This window comes from Mirounga angustirostris, unplaced genomic scaffold, assembly GCF_029215605.1.
Source record: "Mirounga angustirostris isolate CCGP_5_RB_7025 unplaced genomic scaffold, mMirAng1.0.hap1 SCAF_1, whole genome shotgun sequence".
NCBI lineage: Eukaryota > Metazoa > Chordata > Mammalia > Carnivora > Phocidae > Mirounga > Mirounga angustirostris.
The window spans coordinates 45,780,824-45,796,674 of record NW_026991709.1 but is presented as its reverse complement, the minus strand read 5'-3'; the positions used below and the strand labels follow the sequence as shown (position 1 = coordinate 45,796,674).

General features: G+C 37.1%; 1 protein-coding gene across 15 annotated transcripts in view; it reads left to right on the top strand.

Moving 5' to 3' along the window:
• DCBLD2 (discoidin, CUB and LCCL domain containing 2) overlaps positions 1-15,851 on the top strand; it is an 803,840-nt gene that overhangs the window by 707,070 nt on the left and 80,919 nt on the right. The window contains exon 2 of one of the 15 annotated variants that reach the window (XM_045902717.3): positions 6,707-6,843. The exons of the other annotated variants lie outside the window; for them this stretch is intronic. The gene's annotated coding sequence lies outside the window, so the exon portion shown is untranslated. The remainder of the gene's footprint in view (positions 1-6,706; positions 6,844-15,851) is intronic. 15 annotated transcript variants of the gene reach the window in all.

Here is a 15,851-nt window from a genome sequence, read left to right as displayed (position 1 = left end):
AACTATTGGTTCAAAAGATAAATGTATATATAGCTTTGTTAGATATTACCAGATTCCCCTCTACAAGGGTTATGCCAACTTGCATTTCCATTCAGCAGTGCATAAAAATGCCTGTTTCCCCACAGTGTTGCCAGGGTGTGCATCATCGTGCTTTTTAAGTTTTGCCAACTGATAGGTGAGAAATGGTATCGCAGTATACTTGTAATTTGCATTTCTCTTAGTATGAGTGATGTTGAACATATTTTTTTGTGTGTCAAAGGTTCATTTTTTTTAAACAACTTTTTGTGTCATTTGCTCATTTTTCTGTCACTTTTTTTGGTCTTTGTTTTTCTCTGGTCCTAGGAATACTGTTACTATCTTTTAGTGATAGTAGCCTCTATGTGATACATACTGCAGACAGTTTCTCCTTTGTTTATGGAACTTTTTTTTTAAAGATTTTATTTATTTGAGAGAGAGCGAGAGAGAGGGAGGGAGCATGAGCAGGGTGAGGGGCAGAGGGAGGGGCAGACTCCCCACTGAGCAGGGCTCGATCCCAAACCCCAGAACTCCGGATCATGACCTGAGCCAAAGGCAGACACTCAACCACCCAGGCGCGCCCCTATGGAACTTGTTTATCTGGTTTTGTTGCCATGCAGGTTTTTTTCAATGTAGCAAATGTATCACTCGTTTGCATCCGGATTCTGAATCCTAATTGGAAAGCCTCTCCTTACATCCCAGTTAAATATAAATTTACCCATGTTTTCTTCTAGTACATGTATGTGGTTTCATTTATTTTATATTTAGATTCCTGGTCCATTTGGGGATATTCTTTTGTATGATACAAAGTGTAGATCTAATTGTATCTTTTCCAGATGACTAGTCACTTGTCCTAACACTATGCATTTAAAGGTCTGCCTTTGCCTCAGTGATTTGAGATACTGACTTTATCATATATCAAGTTCTCTACATACTTGGGTTTATTTCTGGGTTTTCTGTTGTGTTCCACTGGTCAATATTCACATAACCAAAACGTCAGTTTTAATGATAGAGGCTATATAAAATGTTTTAATGCCTAGTCTCTCTTTAAGGATGTTTATTTTTAGTGTTTTCTTGGCTATTCTTGCCTGTTTATTGATCCATATGAAGTTTAGTTATCAGCGTGTCCAACTTCATAAAAATGTTTGTTGGTATTTTTTGTGATTGTTCATAATTTGTTATGTTGAGTCATCCTATTCAAGAACAAGAGCTGCTTTTTTTCTATTCAAATCTAATTTTGTTGTTTTCAAGGGTGTTTTGAACTTTCTCATGTAAATTTTACACATTTTTTTTGTTGAAGTTGTTCCTAAATATCTTCCCTGTTGCTATTGTAAGTGGAAATGTTTTGGTTTTGTTTGTTTTGCCATTGTATCCTCTTACTGGTTACTACTTTTATGAAGACTATTGATTTCTATATGATGATTTTATATCCTATTCTACTGGGTTTTTTTTATTCCGTTTTATCATTCACTTTCTAGGGATTTCTAGGTACACAGTCACATCTGCAAATAGAGATAGTTTTACTTCTTTTCCAGTTCTTGTGCCTGTGATTGATTTATCTAATTGCATTGGCTAATATTACCAGTCATTGCTATGTTAATCCATAGTGTAGATGGTGGGCATCTTTTTCTTGTTCCTGATCTTTTTTTTAAAGATTTTATTTATTTTTGACAGAGAGAGAGAGAGCACAAGCAGGGGGAACAGCAGAGAGAGAGGGAGAAGCAGACTCCCTGCTGGAACAGGGAGCCCGATGCGGGGCTCGATCCCAGGACCCTGAGATCATGACCTGAGCCGAAGGCAGACGCTTAACCATCTGAGCTACCCAGGCGCCCCTCTTGTTCCTGATCTTAATGGAGGTGTTAGCTCAGGCTGCAATACCATATACTGGATAGCTTAAACAACAGAAACTTATTTTCTCACAGCTTAGAGTCTGGAAGTCTGAAATCAGGGTGTCAGATTCAGTTGCTGCTGAGAATTCTCTTTCTGGCTTTATAGACAGCTACTTTATTTCTGTGTCCACAGAGCAGAGAGAGAGAAGGGGTGAGTTCTCTGGTCTATTCTTACAAGGACACTAATCCTCTTGGATTAGGAGTTTATCCTGATGACTTAATTTAACCTTAATTACCTACATTAAGGCCCTATCCCTAAATATGTTCACATGGAGTGGAAGGGGTTTCAACAAATTAATTTTGGGGGATACATGACAGGGAATATTCCTTGATTTCTATTTTCTTGAGTGTTTTTCATTAGGAAAGAATTGGATTGTGATAGAAAGCTTCTTTAGCATCTGTGGAGATGATTATATGTTTTTCTTCTGAAATCTATTTGTATGGTAGATTATATTAATGGATTCCCTAACAGTGAACCAACTTTACATTCCTGGAATGAATATCCCTTTGTTGCATCATTCTATTAATGTGGCATTGGATTCTGTTTCCTAATAATCTATTTAGTATTTTTATATAAATATTGATAAGCAAAAATTAGTGTATAATTTATTTTGCATTATCGTTATAAGGTTTAGGTATTGATGTTACATATATAAGTGCAAAGATTTCAGAAGTTTTTCTTCATTGCTCTGGAAAAATGTAAGAGAGTTTTTGAACAAGTTGGTATTTGAAGGTTTCACTCTGTGAAAAACCATCCAGACCTGATGCTTTTTTTGGTAGGATAGGTCCTATTATCTTCTTTTTCTTTTTTTTTTTTTAAAGATTTTATTTATTTGACAGAGAGAGACACAGCGAGAGAGGGAACACAAGCAGGGGGAATGGGAGAGGGAGAAGCAGGCTCCCTGCGGAGCAGGGAGCCCGATGCGGGGCTCTATCCCAAGACCCTGGGATCACGACCTGAGCTGAAGGCAGACGCTTAATGACTGAGCCACCCAGGTGCCCCTCTTTATTTTTTCTTAGGAGAATGATCTCGTTCAGATTTTATCTTTAAGTAGTTCAGTTTTAGTAAGCTCTTTGCCTAATAAATTACCCAGTTCACCTGGGTCTTCAAATTTATTTGTAGTGATGTCTGAAAAATAGAATTGTATGGTTTTTTTTCCTAACAGTTATTTCAATGGTTTTTTCAATGGTTATTTCCTTCATATCATTTTTGTTTTGTTTTGTTCATTTGTGCTTTCCCCTTTTTTCCCCTTGATTGTCAGCAAGTGGTTTGCCTATTTTGTTAATTTTTTTCAAAAAATAAATCAGAAATGATTTATTATATTTAGATCTATTCTTTTTTCTCTACCCTATTAATTTCTGTCTTTAGTTATGTTATTTCATTTTCTTCATTATGCTTGCTTTGGGCTTATTTTGTTATTTGTTTCCTAGCTTTTAGCAAAGAATTTTAATTCATTTGTATTTATTCTATCATTGTTATTGATAAATGTGTCTAATGCTTTGAGGTTTACTTTGAGTACATCTTTAAGACTGATATACCACAGGGCGCCTGGGTGGCTCAGATGGTTAAGCGTCTGCCTTCGGCTCAGGTCATGATCTCAGGGTCCTAGGATCGAGTCCCGCATCGGGCTCCCCGCTCCTTGGGAGCCTGCTTCTCCCTCTGCCTCTCTCTCTCTCTCATGAATAAATAAATAAAATCTTTAAAAAAAAAAAAGACTGATACACCACAGATTGATTTATTGTATCGGTGGTTTTTTTGGAAGTCTAATTTTGTTTGTATTTCCCTTTTACTCGGTACATGTTTATTATTGGGTATATAGTACATAAATAGATTTGTAGTTGGAATACCTTTCTTTGCTAGTGTTAATAATTTTAACTTTTACTGCATTGTGGTCATAAATATCTCTGCTTTATGGAGCTTTCTAATATTTTCTATATAACCTAACACAACCTTTATTATGAATGTCCCATGTATGCTTGAAAAGGTTTGTTCTCTAATATCAAGATACAAAGTTTGATAGTCATTCAGATCTTATTTAATGATTGGATTTGCCATATCTTTATTCTTAACTACTTGATCTCTTATTGGTATGTCTCTTTTTTTCCCCCCCTTGTTTTTCTTTAGGTTTTTGCTTTTATAAAGGTGTTCTTAACTGTAATATCTTTATTTTAAATTGCGACTTCCAGCATTAAAAAGTTCCTCCTTTGTCATGTCTAATACTTTGAGTTTGAATTCTCTTTTTGTCTGACAGTATCATCTGCACATCCTCCTCCATATCTCTTACTGTCTTCATTTGCCTGGTATACTTGCCTTTGCTCCCCCTTTATTTTCAGCTTTTGTAGATCATTCTGTTTTGGGTGTGTTTTTTGTATGTAGCACATTTTTGGGTCTTACTCTGTGAACCCAGTTGAAAATCTTTTTTATTTTAAATAGCGGAGTTAAGCCCATTTGTACTTATTTATAAAACTGAAATGTTTTGTCTCAACTCTGTATATTTTAAGTTACAATTATATGTATTTGTTGTGCTTATTTCTTTACATTGTTTTCTTTCCTTCTATTTTTAAATTTATTTAAAATTAAATTTATTTAAGCTTTTGGAGCTTAATAAGTCTTATAATTTTGTTCTAAGTGTTATCTTTCAATTTTTACTTTTTTAAATGCCTGTGATCCCCTGTTGTCTTAATCTTTACTGTCTGATTTGTCTATTTTTAATGGTGTTAAATCCCACCAATTGTCTGTAACTCCTACCTATTATATAACATTCAACGAACTGTTTTATTTTCCTCTTTTCTTCTCCCTTCTCTCCCTATTTTTACTGTTAGAACATAAATTCATAACATGTAGCCTACATCATATAACATCTTATTCTTCAGCCCATCCCTAACTTTCCTAGATCTGTATTTAAAAATATTAAATGTTCACACTCTGTCTTTTTGCCCAAGTTCTCCAGTCATAATGTGAGTGGATGAAGTTCATCTTGGAATAGACTGATTCCTTAAGCAGGACTTATGGGTACAGAATTTCTTGCATGCTTAAAACTGCTTATTTTAAAAGTTTTATTATGTGGAGACTTGAGGGACAGCTTGATTATATATAAATATGTCCTTTTTGATTGACCTGTTCTTTCTTTGAGTTTTTGTTTTTAAATACTCTTCCATTATTGCCTGGCTTTTTATATTGTTTTTTGAGAAGTTTATTTACCTTTAAAGTCTTAATAGTGTTATAAGGATATGTGTTGAAGGTGATCATTTTGGATTGGTTTTCACTGGTATCCAATAAGTTCTTTCAATACATAGATTCAGATCTTTTATTTCTGGAAAGTTTTGTGGGATGATACTTTTAATATTATTTCTGTTCCATTCTTTTGTGCATCTTTTTTAGATACATTTTTAAGTCTAAGAAACTTGGATCTTCCTTGCCATTTAAACCACATTCTCACCAGTGCTTTTAGTTTTTTATTTCCTTTTCATTCTGTTTCGTTCTTTTTTTCTTTTTTTTAACATTCATTATCATGTTTCATTAGAATCCATTATTCCTTGTGCACCTTGTAATATGGTCTTCATTTTTTATATAATTTTGTCATTTTTTTTTTACATTTTGTGAAATCAACTCTTAGTTCTTTCTGGATATTGTCCATTTCTATTTTTAGCTTTTGAGTTTCTGTTTCAAGGGGTTTTATCATGTCCCCAGTTGCTTGAGGACATTTAATTAAGTCTGGAGTGTTCCAGTTTCCTTCTGTTTTATCATTGTTTTTTAGCAGGGGGGAGGGGGTTTCCATAAACTGAGTTGTTGGGATTCTCATTTTTTGTTTTATTTTATATATATATATATATACACACACACACATATAAAATATTTTTGTTTTATACTATATAATGTGTATAATATATAATCTCTGTAACATATTTATTATATAGTATATATAAGTTTTATATATTACTTATTTATTTAATTATTTATTTATTTGAGAGAGAGAGAATGAGAGACAGAGAGCACGAGAGGGAAGAGGGCAGAAGGAGAAGCAGACCCCCTGCTGAGCAGGGAGCCCGATGTGGGACTCGATCCCGGAACTCCAGGATCATGACCTGAGCCGAAGGCAGTCGCTTAACCAACTGAGACACCCAGGCGCCCAAGTTTTATATATTATTAATAAAGATTTATTTGAGAGAGCGAGAGAGAGTGAGAGCAAGAGAGCTGGGCGGGGGGAGTGTAGAGGGAGAGAGAGAATCCCAAGCAGACTCCCTGGTGAGCACAGAGCCTGATGCAGGGCTCCATCCCATGATCCTGAGATCATGACCTGAGCTGAAATCAAGAATCAGATGCTTAACCAGCTGAACCACCCAAGTTCACCCCCTCCTTTTTTTTTTTTTAAAGTAGGCTCCACGCCCAGCATGGAGCCCAGTGCAGGGCATGAACTCATAACCCTGAGATCAAGACCTGAGCTGAGATCAAGAGTCGTACACCTAAACGACTTGAGCTACCCAGGGTCCCCTTACACTATATATTTTTTAAGTAGTTAAAGACTGTGTCTAGGTATTTGTGGGTATAGAGGTGTGGTTTGCAGTGGTTTACTTTATAGTTTGTGATAGGTTCATGATAGTCCTCTTCTGTCAGTGTAGTAGATACATTCTTTTTTGGAGGAGAGGTGGTAGTGGGGGAGGAATTGTATCTTTTTTTAATTTTTTATTTGTCTTGCAGGACCCTAAATTTCCCCCTCTTGCTTTGTTTCTTCTCCCCTTTACAGTGCAGTTTCCAAAGTATTCCTCTCTATTACTTTTTTTTTTTTTTTTTTATTTGACAGAACGCACAAACAGGGGTAGAAGCAAAGGGAGAAGCGGGCTCCCTACTGAGCAGGGAGTCCAATGTGGGGCTCCATCCCAGGACCCTGGAATCATGACCTGAGCCGAAGGCAGATGCTTAACTGACTGAGCCACCCAGGTGCCCCTCTCTCTATTACTTTTAACCTACTTCTCCCCCTGAAGTGTTTTCTTTCCAAAATTGCGCTCTTAAGTTCCCTCCCGGAAGTCAGTACTCTCATCTGCCAATGGACTTTTTTTTTTCTTGTATTTTCTGTCTGTGCATGGGATACCTTGATCATCTTTGTCTCCCCCAATGAGTCTTTCATTAACTTTTACCACTTAGGTTATTCGTAGACTCTATGAAATCTGTTGCTATGCTTTAGGGGTCCATGATCTTAATAAAAGTAGACTACTTCTTCTTCTTTGAGTTTCTTCCTGTTTCTTTTAAAGCTGTCTTTGTAAACAATAATTATTTTATATCAAATTAAAGTGATAAGTACTGTTTCATTTGAAAGAATTAAAGGTATTACAATACTATCATCTTCGTTAACATTTTTCATTTAGAATAGTTTTCCATAGCCAGGAATTGAAGAAGTGATACATAATCTTAATGATTATAGGTATCTTGAATGATAGATATAAAAGCCACAGAGTTTTATGTGTGATAAAGTCCTAGCCTACAAAAACATGTAGTCAAGGCTGAAGGCACCTTATCTGTTCATCATGAAAATACATTGCTCGACTGTGGATGGTTTTCATGAGAAGGCTAGATGGGAACTTAAATTTAACTTGAATTTGTCCCTAATGAGAAAGTATCATATGAGGTTGTTTGTTGCATTGCAAAGTACAGAAGTCATATAGAATTCAAAAGACTTTAGTGAATCTTTGTACCCAGGAATGGTCAAGCTGCTTTGTGGCCTAGAACAGAAAATAAATACCGAAGCTTTGTCTCTATAAATGATGTCATCACTTCAAACTATTTCCTCTAATGTTTTGAGGCAGGTCAATGAGGAATTGACAACTGTCTCATTTTTCAACAGCATTCAGCTGGATAAAACTTAATCTCTGCAGTCCTACCCAAGAATTCCTATTTGTGGGCCTTTACAGGAAATACTAATAAGCATTGACATTTCCTAAGTGGTGAAAGTTTATTTCATAAAAAAGCTTTGAAAGAAGTTTCATGGTATGCTGTGTATGTCTCACCTGTGATGCTTGGCAGCACGTCTGGTTTTATTGACATTTACACATTGTTGTGACTCACTGCTTTTTACATTCATATACTTGGTATGAGAAATTCTGCCAGCTATCAAGAAAGAAGCTGTCAATTTAACAGAAGCCAAAGCCTTGAGTCACTTCCTTTTCAAAAGTTTTTATTAAGAAATAAAAGCAGAATAATGACGTTCTCTTCTGTCCAGAAGTTTGCTGGTGTTCCAGAAGATAAGTCTCAAAACCCTAGAAGCATAAGTTTCATAAGAGAGAAGGGAAGCCCACTAAGAAAAATTTGATGGGGAAGATTGGTATTGCTCTGTGGATATTTTGGTCCACATGAATACTATAAAATTTTCCATCAAGGCCCTTTGGCTACCATCATGGATACTAATAAAAAGTTGTGTGCTCTTTTGTCCAACCTGCCATTCTGGAAGAGATTATTGGAGGAGGCAACTGTGCTTATAATCAAAGAAATACAAATTTTTAATTTTTTAATTTTAATTTTTTTATTTTAATTTTTATTTTTTTAAAGATTTTATTTATTTATTTGAGAGAGAGAATGAGAGAGAGAGAGAGAACATGAGGGGGGGAGGATCAGAGGGAGAAGCAGACCCCCTGCTGAGCAAGGAGCCCGATATGGGACTCGATCCCGGGACTCCAGGATCATGACCTGAGCCGAAGGCAGTCGCTTAACCAACTGAGCCACCCAGGCGCCCTAATTTTTATTTTTTTTAAAGACTTTATTTATTTATTTTGACAGAGAGAGAGAGACAGCAAGCAGGGGGAGTGGGAGAAGCAGGCTTCCCTCGGAGCAGGGAGCCCGATGTGGGGCTCAATTTCAGGACCCTGAGATCATCACCGGAACCGAAGGCAGACGCTTAATGACTGAAACACCCAGGCGCCCCAGAAATGCAAATTTTTTAAAACTAAGTATATTCCTTCCTTGAATTTTGAATTAGTAAAAAAAAAATAGTTGACATGGGTGTAGTGAAATTGGTACTTTTTTTTATTGACTTAAAGTCTTAGTTGATATATCTTACTTAGCTAGCAGTCTGGAAGTATATATTAAGAATCATTCTTAAGGAAATATTTCAAAAATAAAAGTTGTGTTAGGAAGATGTCTATTCCAACATTATTCACTATTAGAAAAATTGGAAGCAATCTAAATTTCTAACAGTAAGGAAATTAAGGTATATCTACCATATAACCAGTTCTTCGCTATCACTGTTTGCTGTGAGCATTTTCTCACCTGTCTTTTGGTGAATGCGGATGTACAATTCTACATCTAGAAGAGGAGTTGCTGGGTCACTGGGTGTGCATGTGTTCAGCTTTAGTAGATACTGACAAATGCATTCGTGGCTGTACCAGTTTATGCCCACCACAAGGGTATGAGAGTTTCAGTTACTTGTCTCTACTTTTGCCATTTTAACCATTCGTGTGTGTGTGTGTGTGTGTGTGTGTGTGTGTGTACATACTGATACCACATTGTAGCTCTGCTTTGCATTTCCCTGATGCCTAATGATACTTTTCTCTTTTCCTATGTTAGCCATTTGAATATCTTTTATGAGAAGTGTTGAATTTTTTTATGCATTTGGGTGATCATTTTCTTATCTGTAGGAATTCTTTCTATATTCTGGTATGGGTTCTTTGGGGTATATGTATTAAAATATATATTCTCCCTTTCTTTGACTTTTCTTTCTACCTCCCTTATTGATACCTTTTGATAGACATTAATTTTAACTTAATTTTAATGTTCACAATTATTAATTTTTTTTCCAATTAGGATTACCATTTTTTGTGTCCTTTTAAAATCTTTGCCAACTCATAGGTCATGAAGTTGTTCCCAAGGTTTTCCTCTAAAAGCTTTATTGTTTTCCTTTCCACACATATTATCTTCAGTCAATCCATAATTAATTTTTGTGTATGAGGTGGGAAGTAGGAGTAAAAGTGTCAAAAGTACATTTCCCACATGAACTTTATTTTTAAATGTACAAATACTGCATGTGTCATTTATTCATGAAAAAAAACCAACAACAGTGAAGTAGCCATATTCCCCTGAAATCAAAATCCATAATGACTTTATGAAGTAGAAAAATACACTTTTAAAGTAGTCACCACTGTCTTTTAGAAGGAAAGACAAATCCATTATTGGTGATACTGCTCTTCCTTTTATTTATTTATTTTATTTTTTAATTTGAAAATATTTTTTTAAAGATTTTATTTGAGAGAGAGTGTGTGCACATGCACGAGCTGGGGGGAAAGGGCAGAGGCAGGGGGGAAAGCAGACTCCTCGCTGAGCACAGAGCCCTCCATCCCAGGACCTTGAGATCATGACCTGAGCCAAAGGTGGATGTTTAACCATCTGAGCCACCCAGGTGCCCCACTGCTACTCCTCTTAAAGATGGTAAATATTTGTTACTTGTTCTTTTAAGTATATACTCAGTAGCTTAATTGTTTATTTTTTTTTATTTTTATTTTTTATTTATGATGGGTACATTTTATTTTATTTCTTTGGTATAATTATAATTATTTTTATTTTTAATTTAAATTTTAGGTAGTTAACATACAGGGCAATATTGGTTTCTGGAGTAGAATTCAGTGATTGATCACTTACATACAACACCTGGTGCTCATCATAGCAAGTGCCCTGCTTTATAGCCTAATTGTTTAAAAGGAAATTATATCTGTACCCTCCCATGATTATCCTATGCAGGTAAGTTTTTGTTGAAGCAGTTAAAAGTAATGCTAAATTCAGCCAAAAACAATGTATTGTTAGTCACAATATAAACAAGATCATTATGGGAGGGCATCTTAGTCATTCAAAAAGAGAACATGAAATCACTGTAAGACAGAGGACTGATTTTACAACTCCATCTCACTCTTGAAGCCCGACTCTTAAAGAAACTGTACTGATGGACATTACTTAATGATGGTATCTTCTCTAAACATTTTCTGGGTGTTAAAATGGCCTCTTCTGTATTTTAGGGGCTTCAACTGTGCGTTTGCCCTGTCCTGCTACACTAAGCTTTCCAAGGGCAACAGTGTGCCAGTCTAGTTTCATCACTGAATTCTTGCTGCATACCTCTCTCAGTGCCTGGATATTCAGGGGCTCACTTTATTGATTAATTACTTTGAACGTTCCAAATTTGGAGTTTTGTTTTTGCAATTGAAGTGCTTCTGTACATAGGCACTAAAAAGCCATACCTAAATCTGTTTGTTTGTAAATTAAGAGTGATCTTCCCTAAGCAAACTCCATTTCCATCTGTTGTATCTATTGGAGGTGGACACAGTTGATGTGCTTTTTGCTCTAGCAAATAACTCCCCACCCCCATCTTCTCTTTTTAAGTTGTGAGTTTGTAAGAGGAGTGTTGTTCGGTGGCAGATGTCTCCATAGGCTAAATGATCTTCCATTTAGTTGAGAACATAAATCAGATTCCTTAAGTTTTGTGGCAGTATTAACACCACCTCTAATCTCTTTCAAATCAGAGGGATTTCTTCTCTCTTCTGAATACAAAATATTTTCATTTAACAACTTCCAGGGTTTGTTGCTGTTCATCTACCAAAAGTATGGTTAATATAGACTTTGAAAAACACATGATAACCTTAATACCTCTAAGCTCTAGGCAAGAGGATACAAACTCACTGCCAGCAGATGATACACACACAAAATAAATGAGTGAAATGGACTGAGTATAGTAACAGCATTGCCCTGACAAATGATAACTGAGCTTCAGGATCAGAGACTTTAGGGAGTGGTGGAGACTGTAACAAACTGGAGTATGACTCTCTCTTTTTAAAGGGGACAGCCATTACTTAGGTACAACCATTTGGAGAACTGGCCCAGGTTTCCTTACTTTTTTTACTTGTGATTTTTCAAGAAAAGACAGAAATTCAGAATTCATGCAAAGTTTAAAGATTTTTAAATCTTGGCAAAAAATTGAATCTTTTTTTTTTTTTTAAAGATTTTATTTATTTATTCATGAGAGACAGAGAGAAACAGAGGGAGAAGCAGGCTCCCAAGGAGCGGGAAGCCCGATGCGGGACTCGATCCCAGGACCCTGGGATCATGACCTGAGCCGAAGGCAGACGCTTAACCATCTGAGCCACCCAGGCGCCCTGAATCATTTTTAAAATAGTGTAGACCCCAAGTTATATAGGCCAAGAGGCCAAGTAAAATACATGTGATTCAGGCTCAAGCCATAGGTAGATTCTACCTTGTGTACTTTACTTCCCCGGATTTGATCATCTGAGAGCAGGAGGGTGTTACTTACAGCATACCTCAGAGGTATGGTGGGTTCAGTTCTGTACTGCTGCCAGAAAGCAGGTATTGGAATAAACTGAGTCAAATGAATTTTTTGGTTTCCCAGTGCATATAAAAGTTACATTTACACTATACTATAGTCTAAAGTGTGCAGTAGTGTTACATCTAAAAAAAGATGTACATGCCTTAATTTAAAAATATTGATTGCTAAAATTGCTAACCATCATCTGCACTTTCAATCTTTCGAGTTAGTCTTTTTGCTGGTGGAGGATCTTGTGTCAGTGTTGATGGCTGCTGACTGACCAGGGTGGGGGTTGCTGAAGGCTGGGGTGGCTGTGGCAATTTCTTAAAATAAGGCAACAGTGAAATTTGCTGCGATTGACTCTTCCTCTCATAAAAGATTTCTCTATAGCCTGACGCTATTTGATAGCATTTTACCCACAGCAGAACTTATTTCAAAGTTGGAGTTAATCCTCTCAAACCCTGCCACTGCTTTGTCAACTAAGTTTATAAACTTTTCTAAATCCTTTGTTGTCATTTCAATAATCTTCACGGCATCTTCACCAGGAGTAGTTTCCATCTCAAGAAACCACTTTCTTTGCTCATCCATAAGAAGCAAATCCCCATACATTCAAGTTTCATCATGAGATTGCATCAGTTCAGTCCCATCTTTAGGCACCACTTCTCATTCTAGTTCTCTTGCCATTTCCACCACATCTGCAACTACTTCCTCCATGGAAGTCTTGAACCCCTCCAAGTCCCCTAGGAGGGTTGGAATCAACTCCTTCCAAACTCATTAATATTGATAATTTGACCTTATCCCATGAATCATGAATGTTCTTAATGGCATCTAGAATGGTGGATCCTTTCCAGAAGGTTTTCAGTTTACTTTGCCCAGATGCATCAGAGGAATCACTGTCTATGGCACCTGTAGCCGTATGAAATGTATTTCTTAAATAATAAGACTTGAAAGTCAAAACACTTCTTGATCCATGGGCTGCAGAATCAGTGTTCTGTTTGCGGACGTGAAAACAACATTCATCTCATTGTACATCTCCATCAGGGCTCTTGAGTGACCAAGGGCATGTCAGTGAACAGTCATATTTTGAAACGAATCTTTTTTTCTGAGCAGTAGGTCTTAACAGTGGACTTAAAATGTTCAACAAACCATGTCACATACAGATGTTCTATCATCCAAGCTTTGTTGTTCCATTTCTAGCGAACAGGCAGAGTAGACTTAGCATCCTTTTTTTTTTTAATTTTATCTTATTATGTTATGTTAATCACCATACATTACATCATTAGTTTTTGATGTAGTGTTCCATAATTCATTGTTTGCGTGTAACAACCAGTGCTCCATTCAGTACCTGCCCTCTTTAATACCCATCACCAGGCTAACCCATCCCCCCCCACCCTCTGCTCTAGAACCCTCAGTTTGTTTCTCAGAGTCCGTAGTCTCTCACGGTTCATCTCCCCCTCTGATTTCCCCCTCTTCATTTTTCCCTTCTTACTATCTTTTTTTTTTTTTTTAACATAAAATATATTATTTGTTTCAGAAGTACAGGTCTGAAACTTAGCATCCTTCTCAAGGGCTCTAGGATTTTGGGAATGATGAAATGAGCATTGGCTTCAGCTTAAAGTCACCAGCTGCCTTAGCCCCTAATTAGGAGAGGTAGTGTATTCTTTGAAGCTTGAAGCCAGGCATTGTTTTCTCCTCTCTAACTATGAAAGTCCTAGATGGCATCATCTTCTAATAGGAGGCTGTTTTGTCTACACTGAAAATCTGTTGTTTAGTGTAGCCACCTTCTTAAGTGATCTGAGCTAGATCTTCTGGACAACTTGCTGCAGCTTCTACGTCAGCATTTGCTGCTTCACCTGGCACTTTTTTGGTCTAGAGATGGTGTCTTAAAACTTATCACCAGTTTCTGCTAGCTTCCCACTTTTCTTGTGCGGCCTCCTCACCTCTCTCTGCCTTCACAGGTTTAAAGAGAGTTAAGCTCTGGCTTAAGGGGATGTTGTGGCTGGTTTGATCTTTTCTTCAGAACACTGAAACTTTCTCCACATCCACAAGAAGGCTGTTCCACTTTCTTATCATTTACATGTTCACTGGAATAACACTTTTAATTTCCTTCAGGAACTTTTCCTTTGTGTTTACAGTTTGGCTATTTGGCGCAAGAGGCCTTTCAACATATCTCCGCTTTTGATATGCATTCTTACTAAGTTTAGTCATTTCTAGCTGTTGATTTAGTGAGAGAGATGTGACTTTTTCACTTGAATGCTTAGAGGCCATTGAAGGGTTATTAATGGGACTAATTTCAATATTGTTGTATCTCAGGGTAAAGGGAGGCCTGAGGAGAAGGAGAGAGATGGGCAATGGCTGGTTAGTGGAGCAGCCAGAATGCACACGACATGTATTAAGTCTGCCACTTGGGCGCCTGGGTGGTTCAGTTGGTTAAGCGACTGCCTTCGGTTCGGGTCGTGATCCTGGAGTCCCGGGATCGAGTCCCGCATCGGGCTCCCTGCTCAGCGGGGGGTTTGCTTCTCCCTCTGACCCTCTTCCCTCTCGTGCTCTCTGTCTCTCATTCTCTCTCTCTCAAATAAATAAATAAAATCTTTAAAAAAAAAAAAAAGTCTGCCACTCACATGGGTTTCATGGCACCTCAGAATAATTATGATAGTGACGTCAGATCACAGATTACCATAACAAATGTAACAATAATGAGAAAGCTTGAAAAATTGCAAGAATTACTAAGACGTGACACGGAGACACAACGTGAGTAGTGGTTGTTGAAAAAATGGTGCTGACAGACTCGCTAGATGCAGGATTGTCACAAACCTTCAGCCGGCGAGAAAAAAGGCAGTATCTGCAAAGCACAATAAAATGACGTGTGCTGGTACACCAAAGTAAATTTCTGGCTGTATTAGCTTTCTATTGTTTTATAATATCACAAAGCCAGCAGCTTAAAATAGCATAATTTATTATCTCAGTTTCTGTAGACCAGAGGTCTGGATTTGGCATGACTGGATTGTCTGTTCAAGGTCTTGCCTGCCCGGCCGGAATCAAAGTAGTCAGCTGGGGATGTGGTTCCTATCTGATGCCGCGGGTTCTCTTCAAGCTCACTGACTGTTGACAGAATCTACTACTACTGTCTTATAGTTGTAAAACTGGTGTCCCCATTTTCTTGCTGCCTATTGCCCAGAGACTGTTTTCAGTTCCTAGAGGCCACGTGGAGTGTTCACCATTCTCTCTAATTTCCAGTTATGTGACTAACCTGAGAAAGCACTCTGCTTTTAAAGCGCCTAACTGATTAGGTCAGGCCAACCCAGGAAAATCTCCCTCTTACCATATATGCAATATACAGATAGTTAAAAAAATTTTTAAAGGCAGGGATCCTGGTAAGAAAATATTCTAGAAGCATAAGAGTATCACATACCAGAGGAAATTTTAAACTAAGCACACATTGGAAAAGTTCACCTTCACTAATGAAGAAAACAACAGATTACAGTTTCTTTTATCTCTAATACTGCTGGGCAAGGTGGGGAGAATAAATTGATACAGTCTTTCTGAAAAGCAGTTTAGTAGGAATAGTTCATGTTAAAGTCACAGAGAAATAGTGCATGAATGGATGAATGAAGAGCTAGGTAATACGATGCTTGTGCATATGTGTATGCACCCT